We start from the raw sequence: 19,753 nt of genomic DNA, 5'->3' as shown, positions 1-19,753 counted from the left end.
ATAAGAGTGGATACATAAAAAAGGATTGCTTTAAGTAGAAGAACATGACAAAAGGTTTTAAAAAAAGAGGGTGATGTCAAAAAGGTCATTTGCAAAAAGTTTTTAAAAAATAGAGGACAATGGTAAAAAGAAAAAAAGAAAAAAAGGGATGATGGCAAAGATAGAGGAGGTAAAGATAGAGGAGGTAAATGTGTACAGTAGTGATAATGATGATGTTTTAAACATATCCTCTTCAAGTGATTCATTCTTGGTTACCATGAGTAACGACATGTCTCAAAATTGGATTTTGGATTTTGAAGCATTATTTCATATTACTTCACATAGAGAGTAATTCACTACTTATGATAAAGAAAAGAGAAAATACATCCATCTTGGAAATAAACTATGTATGCAACATTGTTAGCATTGGAAATATACACTTGTCACTATCAAATGGATCTTTCTTTGTCTTGCAGAATGTATGACATGTTTTAGAATTGACTAAAAGTATGATTATTACATGACATCTTGAATCTTGATGATTGTGGTTACATCATGATCTTTGGTGATTATGTGTGAAAGATTTGTAAGGGATCTCTTGTTGTGGCCAAAGGGCCTAAATATGGTACCTTGTATCCTTTGCATATTTTTTGAGTTAAAGATCATGTTGTAGCTATCATTGAACAACCATTTGTTTCTTTATGGTATCATTGTTTGGAGCACATATTAGTAAATACAATGAAAGCTTTATGTCATTTGGACTAGCTTTCATATCTATTTTTTTAAAATATTTAATTTTGTAAGCATTCTCTCTTTAGAATACAAAACCAAAATGTCGTGTAAGAGAAGTAGTAGTAGTAGAAGATCAAAATGACTTGATTTGATTCATAGTGATTTGTCTAGGTTAATACCCACGATTTCATTGGGAGATGCTTCATGATTTGTCACTTTCATTGATCATTCTACTAGAAGGTTTGGGCTTATCCTCTTTGCAAGAAGAATAATGTGTTAGATGTATTTCAAAAGTTCTTAGCATTTGTAAAGAATTACTCAAGCAAAAAGCTTAAGTGCTTAAGGATTGATAATGGTGGTGAGTAGAGCTCTCTTGCCTTTATAGGAGAGAGATGGCAACTCTTGAGAATCTTGCTCAAAATGGTGTGGTTGAGAACATAAACTAATGGATTTTGGACTGAAGCTATAAAGATAATAGTGCATTTTATTAACATTGTCCCATATGACCATACCGCTAAGCAAAATGCTGGTGAAATATTTATGGACAACCACTAACTCTCCGTGAACTAGCTCGTCAATTTTGCCTAATATCCATGGCTCCACATGGTTGCAGAAATTCAAAAATCCCATTTGAAGAGCAAGGGAAGCGAGGAACGCGACCGATTGAGAAAATGATGATGTAGGAATTGGCGAAATCCCTGTTACAGCAAACATAAGAGAGGTAATATGTTGTCGGTTTGAAAAAAATTAATGTTTTATAAGCTTATTGCTATATTTGGTTTTAAATGATTATAAATGCATTCTAAAGAAAATGCATATGAACTGTCGTTTAGGAAAATAACCTAAGTAATATAATAATTAACTATTCATTGAAAAGACTCTTTCACTTGAAAAATAATTATATGTCTGTCATTAAGAAAATATCGTAATTATAGTTTACTTCGTGATATTTATTGTTATTTCATTAAAGGCTCATGTGATCATAGTAACAAAAAAAAGGTAGACAATGTTAAGAAAGTGAATATTTTATAAATTTTTTTTTGAAAGTAACTATCTCTATTTCATTTCTCTAATGATAAAAAAATGTAGATAAGTTTTATAATAATCTATATAAAATAATTTAGATAATATCATGAAATGATCAATGTATTAAATCAATATAAAATTCTATAGAAAAATATATACCACACACACATAAATTAGGTGCATATTAATATAATTCGATGTTTGAAAGATTAAAAAAATTACACTTATCATTCTTGCATTGCCTAAAATAAAGTTTTCAAAAAAACAATCAGCTTTACACTTAGGACATAGCTAAATAAAAATTGTTCTTTTTAGATAATATTGAAAGTTCGACAAATGGTCGGACATTGTTGATTAAACCATAGAATATGAATAGAATAAAATTAAAATCATTTTCTTGCTAAAAACACACACAATGTTAATATTAATTATTATATTAGTGAGAGCATCAATATCATGAGTTGACCCACTTATGAGTTAGTGAGAAAACCTAACCTAAGATATTGAGAATGTTGAAGCAAAAACAACTATGAAATACTTGACAACCTTGAAACTATTAGTATTATGAAATTAAATAAATATCGGAAGTCTGTAGGACTTGTTGGACATTGATAAGAATTTATCGATACAAATTTTAAAGTCTAAACATACTTGGAAAAGCATTTGAAATCTCGCTAAGCACGGATAGGGCAGGGCAACGGATGAATTGCATGTCATAGATATAAATGCCCATATTATCTTTTAGGATGGAAATACTAAATTTTTCATAAGGATAAAATAGACTTCAGATTCACAAAATAACTTGCAGATCCTGAAAAAGAGTTGCAAGTAGGAAGTAAAATCCTAAGAATAAGGTGGGACCTTAAAAGTGAAACCTTAGATTTAGGTGGGGCTACTTCTTATGCTTGAAACACTTGCTGTTGTTTCTTTTTTATTTGTGCATGCATTGATGGTTGCACAGGAAATATCGATTGTGCTTGCAACAGTTAGATCTGATTGTAAATATATAATTAGGATAATAAGAGGAAAGATCACGCTATGCCTCCTCCCAAGCTAGATGTGGAAACCTGCTCCAAGGGGGATTGTTTTGTATCATTGTGAGGAGCTTTGGATCAACCCTGACGGTGAGAGGTCGTTGGGTGAGGAATCCGTTAGACATGAGGAGGCGGGAGTGGCAAGGGGCTCTAGTCATAAATCTCTCGATCACACCTAGGAACTGCTTGACCCTCACACGAATAATGATGGGATCGTGGAGTCCCTAGTACTAGTGAAGGGACAGAAATCTTGGAGGGTTTCTTTTCTTCTTTGCATAGATAGAAGGGATTTTTTGGTGAACGGAGGTTTATCTTCTGCGTAAACAAAATGGAAAAATCATTGTAAATAAATTTTTAAAATAATATATAAAAATAATTTACCAAAAGACAGTTTTCTCTATCTTTGTGTTGTGCCCTAAAAATTATGCGAAGAAACCTATGATAACGGGTTAATTAACGAAGCTGCTTTTATATGCCATAACTTAATATGATAGGTAAGACCACCCATCCGTAGGACGGATCCGTTAGGGAACTCACCCACCCGCTTTTCACAAATGGTTTTCTTTAGTTTTCCCCGGTAAGCTAGGAGCTTCTCTCAAGAGATTGAATGAAGCGTTAATTAGGAAAAATTAGATAGAGCCAAGCATTGACTTCAGGTCTTAAAACCTTGATCAGTGTCTTAGGGGAAAGGTGCAGCGGGTGTGCTAGAACTTCATTAAGGTTCCCTGAATCCTAACCAGTTACTAGAAAAAAGAGTTGCACTCCATGAACCAAAGGGTAACTACGATTGCTCTAGTCAGATGAGAAGCCTTGTGGGATACCTTTGATGGAGCTAGCTAATGTATCAAGACCTCAGTTGTCAAATTAGAACCCTAGGCTTGTAGGTTGATCCTCGTGGGGACCGCCAACACCTTCCGTTATGGGGTAGGCTTTGGGAAACTTAGACGACAGACCCTGTGCATTCTCGCAAGTGCTGGGCAAAGCTATTTAGGATAGTTCCTCGATGGACCACTAAAAAGTGATTCGAAAAAATTATTAGGTGTGCATGTGATACGTGGTATCAGAGCATAATTGAAATTAAAAATATCTATGTTTTTTAAGACCAACTATTCTAAGTAATAATCAGCTTGCTAATTGTTAATGGATAAACTTTGGTAGAACAATGAAGCTTGAAACTAGTTCCTTGTTTTTCAAGCAATGTACATATCTACGCTGAACTCCACGGATGACGAGTGGAGAAGAGAAATGATGAGAATACTCGATCACCTATACAATCCATCCCTTATGAATCACGAAAGAAGATGGTTCTAGGATGAGTGTTATTGTTACATCGAGGCCGATTGATCAACATGTAGACTAATCTAAAATGCCTTGAATGGATGAAAAATTTAAAAGTAGTTGAGGTCTTTATCTTTTGTCCATCCAGAAGGAATCCACGTATGATTACTAGTGGTCGGCAGATACGACTAGATCGTTATGTCTATGACAATGTACTGAAGGTAATCCCAACCGACATGATTATAATCCAAGGATGTTACAAGTATCGAGACAACCGTATCCATGGTTTTCCAGATCTTCCATTTCCACAGTATAGGTTTTTGGACATAGACAACAATTGGCCTACTTTCTTCTACATGAATGTCACTGATATGTATTCTTGAAAAAGAAAGATATAATGATATCTTGTTTTGGAAATTGTACATAGCATCCAGTATATCCTATTGATGCTGATGTATCTTTACTTGTAAATATCTGCCATTTGTAAATATCCCTTACTTGAAAATATCATAGCGTATGGCTACTGAAAATAAAAGATAATAGTGGCTAGATTTTGCAAAAATATTGTGCTCTTTGGCCCATCATTGTTTTACAAAACTAATAAGATATGTTAATGTGGAAACGAAGCTGAAAAGTTTAAGCGCTAAACTAATTCGTAAAACTTATGATAACCCAAGGTAATACAACTATCACTAGTTCGAACTGAAATTCAGGAGAAGAAATATCTCCTTAAGCAGGTTAAGCCATTGGAATTCGATGGCAAGGGCAAAGACATTGAAACCGAGGAAAAGATTTGGATTGAGACCATGTAGGACTACTTTACTACCGCGAGAACTACCCTTACTAACAGGCTATGATCACCAAGTTGAAATTGACCGGTGAGGCACGCATGTGGTGGAAACAGTGGTTTAAAGACCAAGGACTTGCTCAGATAGCTACTACCTAGGAAAAGTTGAAAGAAGCTGTGTATAGTCGATATTTGCCACCAGCTTATCACACACTAAAAATGAATGAGTTCTTTAACTTAAGACAGCTGGGAATGAGCGTGGAGACATATTACTCAAAGTTCATCTCACTACTTAAATATACGCCTTCCATAACTATTGCTCAGCAGGTGTCTAAGTTTTATCATGGATTGAATGCTTCTCTAAACACCTGCCTTGAATCTATGTGCCCAACTGATTTGCAAGATGCTTTGATTCATGCAGTACTTCTTGTTCAGGCCCAAGGTTAGCGTCCGCTTGGTCAAGGAAAGAGGGCCAAAACAAATGCAATCGAAACTTTATACCTATAGGAAGTAATTCAGGAGTACCTAAGTGTTTCCACTGTAATGATCCAAGCCACTTTAAAAGACAATGTCCAAAGCTTGGCTAAACTCCTCGCCAAGGGCAGTACAAAGGCTAGAACCAAGCTTCAATTATAAAAGAAAAACCATCTTCTGTAATTCTTAAAGAGCTTGAAGAAGAGGGAAACCCAACTATGAAAGCTAATATGGAGAGGGTATTAGTTCACACCACCCTCCATAAGAAAGGCCCAAACTACCAATTTTCGGCGATTCAAACACCAGCAGAATATCAGGGTAAGTCCTTTAAAATTCTGATTGACTGTGGAAGCACACACTCGTTCATGTCAGCAAAATGTGCCAAGAAATTAGGTATAGACACAATATCTACATCTAGGTTGCTTATGGAACTTGCTAATGGAAAATAAATCTTATCTACTCAGCAAACTTGCAAAGTGACATTTAGCTTGGGAAGAAATCTCTTTGAAATGGGATTCGGGATCATGAAAGGGACCTATGAATGTCTATTGGGTATGGATTGGTTAATCCCCAATGACACACATATTCAATGTAGAAAAGACCAGGTGACTTTTCAAAACCTAAAGGGGAAAGAATTGATGACCCAAGGTGAGGTAGAAAAATCCAAGGTTCAACTAGCCAAATCATCTTGCATAATAAAAGGCTTAAGAAAAGGATTACCTATGTATCTCATAAAATTAAATAAGGTCGAGTGAAATAATCAAGACGAGGGAGATTCATATTGGCTGAAGGAATATGATGACATCTTCCTTGAAGAGCTGATTGAATTACCACCTTGAAGAGAAGTCGATCACAAGATCAGCGTTGAACCAAGAGCTGCTCCAATTACTAAGAGTCCGTATAAAATATCTATTCCTGAAGCAATTGAGCTGAAAGAGCAACTCAACCAGTTAGTGGATCAAGGATACATCAGACCCAGTAATTCGCCATGGGGAGCCTTAGTATTATTTCAAAAGAAAAAGGACAGAACTCTTTACCTTTGCATTGATTACCGAGGACTAAATCAAGTAACAAATCAAGAATAAGTATCCAATCCCAAGAATAGACGAGCTACTTGATAGGATGCAAGGAGCAAAAATCTTTTCTAAGATTGATCTCTGATCTCGTTATTACCAAATAAGAATCAAGGAAGAAGATATCCCTAAACTGCATTCAATACCAGATATGGTCACTGCCACTTGACATTCCACAGATGAAATGGGAGTTCATCATTATGGATTTTGTAGTTGGCTTATCTTTTGTTCAAGGAGGATATAATTCAATCATGGTGATTGTGGATATGCTGATAAAGGTCACTCATGTTATTCCAATCAAGACCAACTACAAAGCTTCAGATATTGCACGACTGTTTTGAAAGAAATCTTTAGGCTTTATGGATTGCCTAAACATATCGTTAGTGACCGCGACTCTCTGTTTATGTCACATTTTTGGAGAAGCCTATTTAAAGCAATTGGAACTCAGCTTTGTTTTAGCATAGCTTACCATCCCCAAACTAATGGTTGAACAGAGCAGGTTAATCAGGTCATTGAAGATATATTGAGAGCTTACTATTCCAGAGAATAGACAAAGTGGATAGAATATAGTAGAATTTTTCTACAATGCGTCATATCACCAGAGTATTCAAACGACTCCATTTCAAGCATTATATGGGCAAGATTGTTTGACACCACTAAATTTCTCTGATCCAACCCTAAAGATTGAGGTTTCTAAGAAAATGCTAGAAGACATGGATGATCGAGTCACAACTATTAGGCAAGACATCCAAACTGCCAAAGACCGCTAGAAAGCTTATGCTAATCTAGGACAACAAGAGCGTATCTTCCAAGTCAGAGACATGGTTTTCATCCATGTATGCCCAAAGAAGAGTTTTCTATTATTGGAAAAGTTCAAAAAGTTGAGTCCGACCATACAAGGTTCACAAATGCCTAGGAGCTAATGCCTATAAATTGCAACTTTCTGATCATGTGAAAGTCCACAATGTATTTCACATTAGTCTTCTGAAAGCTTATGTGGCAAATCAAGATCATATTCTTGATGACGAGCAAATTGTAATACCTAGTCAAGGAGCCCTTGAAATCTAGCTTGATAAGATTCTAGATCTAAAAGAGAAACCTCTAAGAAACACAACCATTAGAGAGTATCTTATCCAGTGGAAAGACTATCCTAAGGAGGATGCTACCTAGATAGAAAAGATAGCTCTAGAAAAATAGTTTCCCTAGTTCTTTTCGAGATGAGGATATCTCGATTCCTCTAAGGAAGAGAGGATGTAATATTCGCACCATAGCACTTCATATCAATAAATGAATTCGGGCTTGAGGTGTTTTAAAAATTTCTCGTCGAGCTATCACATAAGTAACCGCACGTAATTTTCTTAATATCAAGTCTTGCATTAAATCAATTCCGCAATTTGACACAAGAAGACACCTCAATATTTGATTTAGCATTCCTGATTCCGTTTAATGCATCAAAGATTGCATTGATTTTGTAGCCACACGACAAATCATAAAAGCCTTAATCGGTAGACGAAGAACGTGCAAGAACAAGCATGATATTGTTATGAGGTAACTTCGCCAAAAACCACTAGATGAAGTGGTTTTGGAGAAAAAAAGACGATTTTGAAAAAACATACCAAAATTCATAACTTTTTTGTGCCTAGAGGGAGAGAAAGTATAAAATAATCATCCCCATGCCACCATCCAATAGGTAGCTGGCAATCAAAATGCATTTTTAATAAAGCTCACTTGGCTCTTGACAAGTATCCAAAAGAATGAGTCAACTGCATGCTCCTCCTCATGCCTATAAATACACCCCCTCTCCTTTAAAAAAAAGGCAAGAAGCAAGACCTCTTGATGATGGAAAATTTTCTCTACTCTTTTCCGTTGAAACTTTGAGCTTGAAAGAGGAAATTACTCCCTTTCTACCTCATTTTCATTATCTGTACCCTCCGTTACGCCTTCGTTCCACATGACCATACTGCTAAGCAAAACATAGGCAAAAAAAATTTTACGACCACCAACTCTCCTTGAACTACCATGTCAGTTTTGCCTGACATCCATGGCTCCGAGTGGTCATATGAAATTTAAAAAGCCCATTTGAAGCAAGGAACATGGTCGATGGAGAAAATGACGCAGAAGAAATTGGCAAAACCCCCATTATAGCAAACCTGAGAGAGGTAGCATCTCATCAGTTTGGAAGAAATTAATGTTTTATAAGCTTATTGCTATGTTTGGCTTCAAACGATTATAAATGTATTCTAAAGAAAATGCATATGAACTATCTCTTAGGAAAATAACCTAAGTAATATAATAATTAACTATTCAGTGAAAAGACTCTTTCACTTGGAAAAGGATTATATGCCTGTCATTAAGAATATATCCTAATTATGTTTATTTAGTGATATTTATTGTTATTTCATTAATGACACATGTGATCATAATAACAGAAAAAAGGTAGACGGTGTTAGAAAAGGGAGTATTTAATAATTTTTCTTTGAAAGTGACTATCTCTATTTCATTTTGCTAATGATAAACAAATACATATGAGTTTTATAATAATTTATAGAAATTCATTTAGATAATACCATGAAATAATCAATGCATTAAATCAATAGAAAATTCTATCAAAAAATGTATACTAAACACACATAGATTAGATACGTTGCAATATAATTTGATGTCTGAAAGATAAAATAAAAATTACACATGATTTTTGCATTGTCTAGAATAAAGTTTTCAAAAAAACAATTAGCTTTACACTTAGGACATAGCTAAATGAAAATTGTTCTTTTTAGATAATATTGAAAGTTCGGCAAATGGTCGGACATTGTTGATTAAACCATAGAATATGAATAGAATAAAATTAAAATTATTTTCTTGCTAAAAATACACACAATGTTAATATTAATTATTATATTAGTGAGAGCATCAATATCATGAGTTGACCCACTTATGAGTTAGTGAGAAAACCTAACCTAAGATATTGAGGATGTTGAACCAAAAACAACTATGAAATACTTGACAACCTTGAAACTATTAGTATCATGAAATTAAATAAATATCGAAAGTCTGTAGGACTTGTTAGACATTGATAAGAATTTATCGATACAAATTTTAAAGTGTAAACATACTTGGAAAAGCATTTGAAATCCCGCTAAGCGCGGGTAGGGTAGGGCAACGAATGAATTGCATGCCATAGATATAAATGCCCATATTATCTTTTAGGATGGAAATACTAAAATTTTCATAAGGATAAAATAGACTTCAGATTCACAAAATAACTTGCAGATCCTGAAAAAGAGGTTCAAGTAGGAAGTAAAACCCTAAGAATAAGGTGGGACCTTAAAAGAGAAACCTTAGATTTAGGTGGGGCTACTTCTTATGCTTGAAACACTTGCTGTTGTTTCTTTTTTATTTGTGCATGCATCGATGGTTGCACAGGAAAGATCGATTGTGCTTGCAACAGTTAGATCTGATCACGCTATGCCTCCTCCCAAGCTAGATGTGGAAACCTGCTCCAAGGGGGATTGTTTTGTATCACTGTGAGGAGCTTTGGATCAACCTCGACGGTGAGAGGTCGGTGGGTGAGGAATCCGTTAGGCAGGAAGAGGCGGGAGTGCTAAGGGGCTCTAGTCATAAATCTCTTGATTGCACCTAGGAACTGTCTGACCCTCACATGAATCAGGATGGGATATTGGAGTCCCTAGCACTAGTGAAGGGACAGAAATCTTGGAGGATTTCTTTTCTTCTCTGCATAGATAGAAGGGATTTTTCAGTGAATAGAGGTTTATCTTCTGCATAGGCAGAAGGAAAAAATCATTTAAATAATTTTGTAAAATAATATATTAAAATATTTTACCAAAAGTCAATTTTCTCTATCTTTGTGTTGTGCCCTAAAAATTACGCGAAGGAACTTGTGATAACGGGCTAATTAACAAAGCTGCTTTTAATATGATAGGTAATTAGAAAACTAAAGAAAATGATTTGTGAAAAGCGGGTGGGCGAGATCCCTGACAAATCCGTCCTATGGATGGGTGGTCTCAATAAGCTGGGAGCTTCTCTCAAGAGATTGAATGAAGCATTAATTAAAAAAATTTAGGTAGCGCCCAGAGTTGACTTACCTAGGGTCATGTCTTAAAACCTTGATTAGTAATTATCTTAGGGAAAAGGTGCGGTGACTGTGCTAGAACTCCGTTAAGGTTCCCTGAATCCCAACCAGTTACTAGAAAAAAACATTGCACTCTATGAACCAAAGCGTAACTACAATCGCTCTAGTTAGACGAGAAGTCCTTGTGGGATACCGTTGATGGAGCTAGCTGATGTATCGAGACCTCAGTTGTCAAATTAGGACCCTAAGCTTGCAAGATGATCCTCGTGGGGATGATCGGTACCTTTCGTTACAAGGTGGGATCTGGAAAACCTAAACGATAGATCCTGTGTATTCTCACAAGTGTTGGGTGAAGCTATCTAGGATAGTTCCTCGATGTACCATTGAAATGTGCTGCCATGGAATTGTTAGGTAGGCACGTGACATTCTTGAACTTGAGTAAAATTCTTGGACATATTCACCATTTCTTTCGGATGATTCACCCTACATATTGATATCTTTGGTATGAGAGATACCAACTCATCAAAATCTATAAATGGCTTTCATACATATACAAAATTGACAAATGATTTCCAAGCCTTCTCATTGTATTAAGGTCACCCAAAGAAGATGAAAGCAAATCATCATTATCAAGCATTGCTTCAATCGTTGCTAAAGCATCTGCAATGCTCCTCACCTTCAAAACATACTCATTGACATACATTTTTCCTTTCTTCAAGGTATTCAACTCTTGCTTGAGTTGAATCTTTCGTGCCTTTGTATTTTCTGAAAACATGTTCTCAAAATTTATCCAAACTACATGTGAAGTTTTTGCATTTCTAATATGTCCAACATAGTATTATCAATGATTGCAGATAGCCAATACATCACCTTTTTGTATTTTTCATTCCATTCTTTCCACGCCTTTAATTCATCTGGAGTCGTAAGGATACTCAACTCTGGCTCCTTTTCTTCACTTGAAATGAACTCATAAAGGCCCTTTCCAATGAGGAAGTTAATTACATGAAACTTCCATGAAGAGTAGTTGCTCTTGTCTAGCTTCTCAATGATGGGATATCCACTATTCTCTACCATAATCACAAAAATGATGCAAAACAACAAGCAAGTCTTCTACAACCTTTCACAACAAGTGTACAACAATACACAAAGTAACATTTTTCACAGATTGCTCAATAGTACATTTAATTTGCAACCTGTTTGCAGATAAAAATTGTGTTTGATTCGTGGCAAATACCTCAAAAATTACAGATTCAAAATCTACAACTGGCGCAATCACTTTCGATCGATAAGCCAAAATCATAGTATACCCTGAAACTGTGGTCAGCAACATTGTGGCTCTAAAATAGACCCAAAACAATCTCAAATGCCCAAACAAGCAACGAAAAATGTTCTAAAGGGCTTATTTATAGAACATATAGTGCTCTACTTGTAGACCAAATCTCACAAGAATCTAAGATTTTCACTCTACCTTGCTTTCGATGCCTCCATAGGCACTATCCAAGAGAGAGAGTGGAAGAATATGAGAGCTTCTTACTCGTTGCTTGCTAGCTTGAATCTTTGCTTCTTCTTCTTCTTCACTTCAGCCTTCAAAACCAGCCTCTCTTAGTGGCACCACTTTGATACCATGTAAAGAATCACGTGGTCGGGGGACTTACTTGAGCTATTGCACCAAAAACACATTGCACATACGAGGAAGTCACTCAAGTACACAAGAAGAGAGATGGAGGCCAATATGTTTTCTTGCTGGTTTTCTTCTTCTTCTTCTACTATACAATGTACACAAAGTATAGATAAGATACAATATTAAGGAAAGTAGCCTACTAAGTTAAACAATGCATAACTGACTAAACTAATTGACTGGTGCTATATCTATGCCAGTTGTAGGTAGGTGTAACAAATTAAATATAATAAGTGATAAGTCAATGGCCATGTGAGTATCATAATAACTACACATGTGCTAGGTGTAGACGTGCGGACCCATCTAGCCAAGTGGTCCATCATCAATGTCCACACGTGTTGAGCTTGCCATCTCAACATACAGATGTTTGGGGCCTACCCAATATGTATTTATTATTAGCATAAGTATTTTCTTACATTGATTGATAATTGCTCTAAAAAACTTTAGGTATATTTTAGGAAGGAAAAGAGTAAAGTATTTGAGCACTTCAAAACTTTCAAGGCTATTATTGAAATAAAAATATGCTTGAAAGTTAAGTGCTTGAGGTTAGATGGAGGGGGAGAATACCTCTCTAATGAGTTCAATGATTTTTTGAGGTCTCATGGGATAAATAGATAATTCACATGTAGCACATCCCATAACAAAATCGGGTTGGAGAAAGAAAAAACAAGCATATTATAAAAGTTGCATGCGCATTGATGGTTGAAAAAAATATGCCCAAGTATTCTTGGTTTGGGGTTGTTTATACTATTGTCTACATTATGAATAAGTCTCCCACATCTACAATTCATTGTGTGTGATATCTCAATATCCCGACCTTATTTTTTAACCTTATTAACTTCTCACAAAATGGACTTGAAGAACTCTAAATCATAAAAAAGAGAAAATCTCGAGCAAAGTGACCCGAGGATCATAACCCAACATTTTCCCAGATTGACAAGGATTGTAGCCATCCATCACAAAAGTTACTGCGTGAACGAGAGTTGTGAGCCATAAGTCGAATTTAACCAAATACATTTTAAACTTGGCAAGTAAAATAAATCACAAAGCTTAAAAAGCTTGAAAACAAAGAAGAAGGAGAAGAAGACATTGTGAATAGGCCACTGTCACCCCCCCCCCCCCCCCCCCCCCCCCCCCCCTCCCCTCTGCCCCTTTTTTTAATTGAAAAAAATGGCACCATGAACCCCCCCAAATTTTGGCATTCTTGATTATGGATCAAAAACCTAAATTCACCTTTAGTAATTCAGCCAATTAACTCCAACAATCTCCCCCTCTTCTCAGTTCAACGAGAGGCTTGGATTGAAGTAAGATCATCTGAGAGCTAGGTGAATCAATCATGGCATCTCTAGCAGCCTCTCTGGGCCTCAAAGATTAAATCGCTAGCATCAGATTGCATCTTGGAAGCTTCTAGATTGTTGATTGCTAAGATACCCTCCATAAAGAGCTCTTCTTCTTGGCCACAACCCTTCTTCTTCAATTTAGTTATAAATACGAGATATGGAGGCCCATTAAGAGCAGTTTGGGCAAAAGAGGAAAGGCCCTTCTCAGGAGTATGGAGCGAGAGAAAGTGGGGCAAGAGAAACACATGGACAGTAACCCTCGTCACATTTAATGCAGCTGACTGGGCATTTCTGGCGCCCTATTTCCAGGCAGTTGTCGGCTATAAATAGCCGACATTCTCAGCAGTCTGATACACTTCTCTGCTCGCAGATTACAGGCCGGTGACACGCGCAGATTCCGTCTCTGTTCGCAGATTTCAGACAGGAGACAGTGCAGACTGCAGCGGACTTCGAGGTGGAAGACAAGAATAATATTCTGCAAACTCTTGGAATCAAATTCTCAATTCCTTCTATCCCATTTCTCTATGGAATCAAGACTCTTCTCGATTTTTCTAAATTCTTGGTGATCGCCTTCTCCCATCAATCAAAATTCCGTCAATCTAATTATCCCTAAGCTGCTTCGCCAAAAATCCCCTTTTCAATCTTGCAATTAAATACCATGGCCCTAAAGAATAAAGTTACAAAGGTCGCGGAGGCAAGAGGCTGTTAATAACTTTACAGATACAATCACTACAAATGGGAAAACAACTACTAGGGTTACAAATGAAGCTATGTGAATACCATCAACCAAGCACTCGTCATGGATTCCCATATACTATATTTTATAATTAAGGTAGCAAGCGGGCTACCATCCCATAAACGGGCAACAAAAGCTGCATTCATAAAATAAGATTTTATTCAATTCCTACATATAATCTTTTAAAGGAATTCTTAATCGCAAATTCCAAGGGGGGATAACTTGGGTCAGTACAAGATGATGAACCTAAGTAAGTAGAAGAAGGTACAGTGTTCCTAAAATATTTAATATTTTTGATTTGTGTTGATCGAACGAAACCTCTGATGGGTAATCATGGATCCTTGATATATAAGAGAACTTGAGATAAAACTGCCAAAGAATATTGTTCGTAATTAAACTAACCACGATTTTCTTTTATTATAGGTAAGGATCCATGAAACTCCAAAGGGGTTATTCTCAATAGTAAAATTCTTGTTTAGATTCAGTCCAACTAGATCTCGAGGAAGGCAAAATTTGAGAAGACTATGGAAAGGTATTGCCACTTATGTAAAGTTTTGCCTTGATGTTATTATTTTTGGAAGAAAAATATTTGTCTTGGAAATAAATTTGTGAAAAGTAATGCATTCAAAATAAGTTATTTTTAATTGTAAGTTAGGTACTAATCTTTCCTAAAATCATCAAGCTAAAAGATAGATGACTGAGTATAGATCGCCGACTGAGGTAGTATTCCGGTGAGCACAGAACACCGACTAAGGCAGTATTCTTAAGGGTACTAAATCTCCCCAAGGCCAACATGAATAAAACCTACTCCAAGGGGTTTTTCTTTTGTCCGCGTTAGTGAGTATAGACCAATCATGACGCGAAAGGTCTTATTGTAGGGAACTCTAGTTGGCAAGAGGAGGTGAGGATACCAGGGGGCTCTAGTCATAAACTCCTTAGGCTCTTACGAACTACCAACTACCCTTCGATTTCTAGTATGTGTCGTCCTAGAAGTTCCAATACTAGTTGGGGACTCGGGTCATAAACTCCTTAAGCTCTTACAAACTGTCAACTACCCTTTGATTTCTAGTCTGTGTCTTGGAAGTTCCAATACTAGCTAGGGAATGGAACTCGGAGAGAATAATATATTTGAATAGAAAACATTGAAAAAAAAGTCATTTTTTTGAAAGAAACTATTAAAAAATAATTGATTTACTCTGTTTTTGTGTTGTGAATTAAAGGCGTGTAACGAATTTGTATTAGGAGATAATTCAAAGAAGCTGTTTTTATATGTTGAACCTAAAGTGGTAGGTAATTAGGTAATTAAAAACACTCTCTCAAGGGAAGCAAGAGGATGGACCCCAAACGGATCTAGACCTATGGTTGGGTGGTCTCGGTAAGCCGAGAGCTTTCCAAAGAAGGAATAAAAATTGCATTTTTGATGGCCCATTAGAGATAAAAAAGCTTGACGACCCGCATCACTTAGAACCCTAAGCAGAAGGAATTAAAGTGTCATACTTCTCCCATTCTCTCTGAACTCAGCACAACGTAAGTCCGTTTTAGTTAGAAATTCCTATATGGGATGGAATCTCAAATTGCTAATACTAATCAACCGTTAGTAATAGATTTGACCAGAAAGACTTAGGCCAATCCTCATGGGAGTGGCCCAAACTTCCACTGTGGGGTAGACTCAAGCGAGCCTAGTTAGCAAACTCCAAGGGTTTTCATAAAACTCCCGGACGGTGCTTCCTAGGACATCTCTTGATGGACTACTAAGAACATACTGCCAAAGGAAACCTCGGGCAGGCACATTACATTGTGTGACTCCTGAGAATATTTTACGAGCAAGAAAATTGATATATCACATTTGGAAGAATGAGTTAAGCCTAGCATCCACAACACTCTTTCTACTCTCAGTCAAGCATTGTCTTAAGCCAGTAATTGAGCTTCATTTTGAAAATTGTCTTGCATACTATTTGTTAGTTCTTTAAACACACTTGAGGATACCTTGCATTTTTGTAGCATAGATCCATACTCATCAACTTGCCTTTTAAGAGCATCAATTTATCCTCATGAACTTTCATCATCTTTTACATCTCCAAAACCAATCCATCCTTTTTATCTCTTTCCTCTTTGAGAGTTGCTACTGTAAAATATGTACAACATCAAGTTTAACTGGCCCACTTGTTTGCAAATCTATTAGGAATCTATGAAGGCCTCTGCCCATGTGCATGGTGCATCTAAACTTCTAAGCATATGAGAAGAAGTTGATGCCTTTCTCTCTTCATGGGTACTACTTGCCATACCATGCATAGGTTCATCTTTCTTAACCATGGTAGAATCCAAATTTCTTTGAGAATATAACCTTCTTTTGCATGCCAAGAATAACTACATCTTGCTTTTCTTCATGTTTGCATTCCATATCCAACCACTCTACAAAATCCAAATGCATAGAAGTATCCAATTCCACATGATGAGCATTATGAGTACCAAGATTCATATCATAATAAGCTAGATGCTCATTAGTGTCATCACCAACAAAATCGAAAGGTGTCATAACAAGCTAGTTTCTTATTAGTGTCATCACCCACAAAATCCAAAGGTCCATATTGCTGCTACTACTAACCCTCGTGACCATATGCATCAATAATTAAAAGATAAACTTGCTTGAGTTTCTTAGAAGCATTATGCATCATGTCCTTTGACCCATCCCACAATGAGTCCTTTACATTTGGACATATATGCAATAACTGAGCATAAAGAGCTGCTAGCCAACATTGAACCAATCCTACTTTTTTGCTACATTTTATGAATAGTAGGTCCATATATATCCTACATAAACCTATAATCTAGATTACCTATTAAATTTGAAATGAAAATATTCTCAACATACCATAATATTCCATATGTGTCACACATGATATAATCATTTTTTATGAAGAGCAAAAATCATTCCATAGCTACTTGATGTGTTGTCGCTGCAGAGTAGCTCTACCTATCTTAGAATATCCTAATTGCATGTACTTGTACGATTACCAAAATTAGCTTGCATAGATCTTGGTGCACCTTCAATGCTTGATGTTGTCATTACATACAAGAGGAACACATCGGAAAGAAGCGAACGTGTAAACTCGAGTCTTGCACGCTATTTTTCCCGTCTTTCTCGAGAATCATAATAGTGGTGTAATGTGCTATCCAAGCACGTTTTTAGTGGTACATCAAGAGACAAATCTAAACGGCGCCTCTCAGCACTCCCATGGAATGTTACGGGGGTTGTCGTCTAGGGTTTCCCAAGTGCCTCACAACGGAACGTTCGCGGTCGAACTCACTAGGATCGACTTGAAATTTGGGTTCTTGGTGGTCAGGATCTCCTGACAGCATTCTAGCATCGGCGGGTCGTGGACATCCTACTTTACACGAAGATACCCAAGCCAAAGCAGACCCATGTCGCACTTGGTTCAAAGAGAATGGAAAATGAGAGGGATGCGCCGCTCAACCTCTCTGCCCATAGGGCATAGTCCCATCCCGATCCCCTAAAATGGCATGAATTGGGTTCTAACCTAATAGTACCTAAAAGTTGTATGACTGTAGGACCTTGTGAGAAGCCTCCCAGTCCTCTAGGACCACCCTTCCATAGGATGGACCCGTTGTCGGGGTTCCGCCCATCTGCTTTCCTCAATAGGCATTCTTTAGTTATCTAATTAGGTCCTACCACATTTATGTGTGATATTTAAAATCGGCTTCTTTAATTAGGCATTTTAAGAAAACAAGGTTCATTCACATAATCTTATGGCATTGACACGAAAACAATTCAAACATGTTCCTTGGAAGTAAACTTAATATTAGCATTTTAACTGAGATAAAAGTCTTGTCCAAAAAGGACGATTCCCACAATCCATGAGGAAGCCTCTTATTCCCTCCAAGTTTCTTCCCTTGCACTATCAAGAATTGTGTGGTGGGGGGACTTGCTTGAGCTGCTGCGCCAAACACACACTGTATACATAAGAGGAAGCTCACTCAAAAACACAAGAAGAGAGACGGAGGCTAAAACGTTTTCTTGGTAAATTCTTCTTCTTCTTCCATACACTAAACAATGTACACAAAGTATAGATAAGATACAATATAAAGGAAAGTGGCATATTAACTCAATCAATGCATAATAGACTACACCAATCGACTGGTGCTATATCTTTGCCAGCTGTAGGTAGGTCTAAATAACTAAATATAATAAGTGATAAGTCAGTGGCCATGTGAGTATCATAATGACCACCAATGTGCTTGGAGGAGAGCTACGGAGCTCTACCCCGAGACCTACAAACCGCTTATTGATCAAGCGTTTCAAGCCGAGTGGCCATGGCTACCTCTCACATAGTCGACGCGCAATGCCTACCTTACGGATGTAGTGAGCTTACCTTGATTCTCGATCGAGTTCCCTCCTCTCTCTTGCACTCCGGTAGCTCCACGATCCTTATGGCAAGCTCAAGCAAGCTCAAGCCCCCTCTGTCAAGCTCCATCCTCCATAGCCGTGCAAGAGAAGAGAAGAGAAGAGAAGAAGAGAAGATGGGGAGCTGCTTCTCCACGATCCCTCATTATCACACACACTCACTTCCTCACACTCCCTCAATCCCTCACTCAAGCACAAGCAAGAAGGCAAGAACAAGAGAAGAAGAAGAAGAAGCTTTGGCCACACACAAGAATGAACTTCTCATTCACTTTTGAACTTTATATACATGCCTTACTTTTTGGGCGGTCATCCCCACTTTTTACATGACTGGCCATTAGCCTAGGCCCTCTTTTCCTATTTTCCACCGTTCTACTTATCCCGTTCCCACTAATGCATACAATTTGCATAGGAGTGAGCCCGATGCTCTTTTTACAAGGATTTGGGAGTGCCTTCATATTTAATGGTGCGCTTTTACTCTTTTCTTTTCTCGAGGTGACACCGTCATTCAAACCCTAGCGGATTGCCAGTCCCATGGCACTGGGGTGGGGAGCAACATGGTAGTTGGGGTTGGTGCTAAATGGAATTGGCGGGTAGATGACTACAATAAAAAAGGTGATGCTATGAATGAGAGATGATGAGGTGTTGATTCCTGATGATTTGGAGAGATTCTAGCGTGCTTTGATCTTCATGAAGATGCTCGGCCTTTGTCACACAGTTGGAATTTTTCTTCTACGATGACTGTCAAAACCGGGGCTCCTCAATTGAAGAACACGTGGGACCAAGATCTATGCCAATGGTGGGTCACATTTGAGTTACGAACAACCTGCAAGAGAAAGTTGTGCACTCCCTAAGGGGTGTGTCTGTCTCACGGTGTGGTATAAGTGTATGTGCAGTGGAACTGGGAGATGGGTCTAACCTTGGGCAGGCCCTCGGTAATGTCCCACACTTGAGGACCCAGTTCCTGTGTTGTTGGAGGTGCAGTGTAGAGCTTAGGGTGACAGGTCTGGAAGTCTTGCCCTTGATGTGCCCTAAGCGTGAAGTGGAGAGAGGGGCTAGGGGTGAACCCTAGGTGTGGTGAGCAAAGTGAGCTTTCATGCCTCTTT

General features: G+C 37.4%; 1 protein-coding gene across 2 annotated transcripts in view; it reads left to right on the top strand.

Moving 5' to 3' along the window:
* The window catches only part of LOC148026132 (uncharacterized), a 416,526-nt gene that overhangs the window by 135,357 nt on the left and 261,416 nt on the right, over positions 1–19,753 (top strand). For both annotated transcript variants that reach the window (XR_015693190.1, XM_087693406.1), the window contains one exon: positions 1,325–1,432. The gene's annotated coding sequence lies outside the window, so the exon portion shown is untranslated. The remainder of the gene's footprint in view (positions 1–1,324; positions 1,433–19,753) is intronic.

The sequence above is a fragment of the Lygodium microphyllum genome, chromosome 14 (genome assembly GCF_053477565.2).
Source record: "Lygodium microphyllum isolate KBCC chromosome 14, Lygodium_microphyllum_v1.1.10, whole genome shotgun sequence".
Classification (NCBI taxonomy): Eukaryota; Viridiplantae; Streptophyta; class Polypodiopsida; order Schizaeales; family Lygodiaceae; genus Lygodium; species Lygodium microphyllum.
This window is presented reverse-complemented; position numbering and strand designations above follow the sequence as displayed.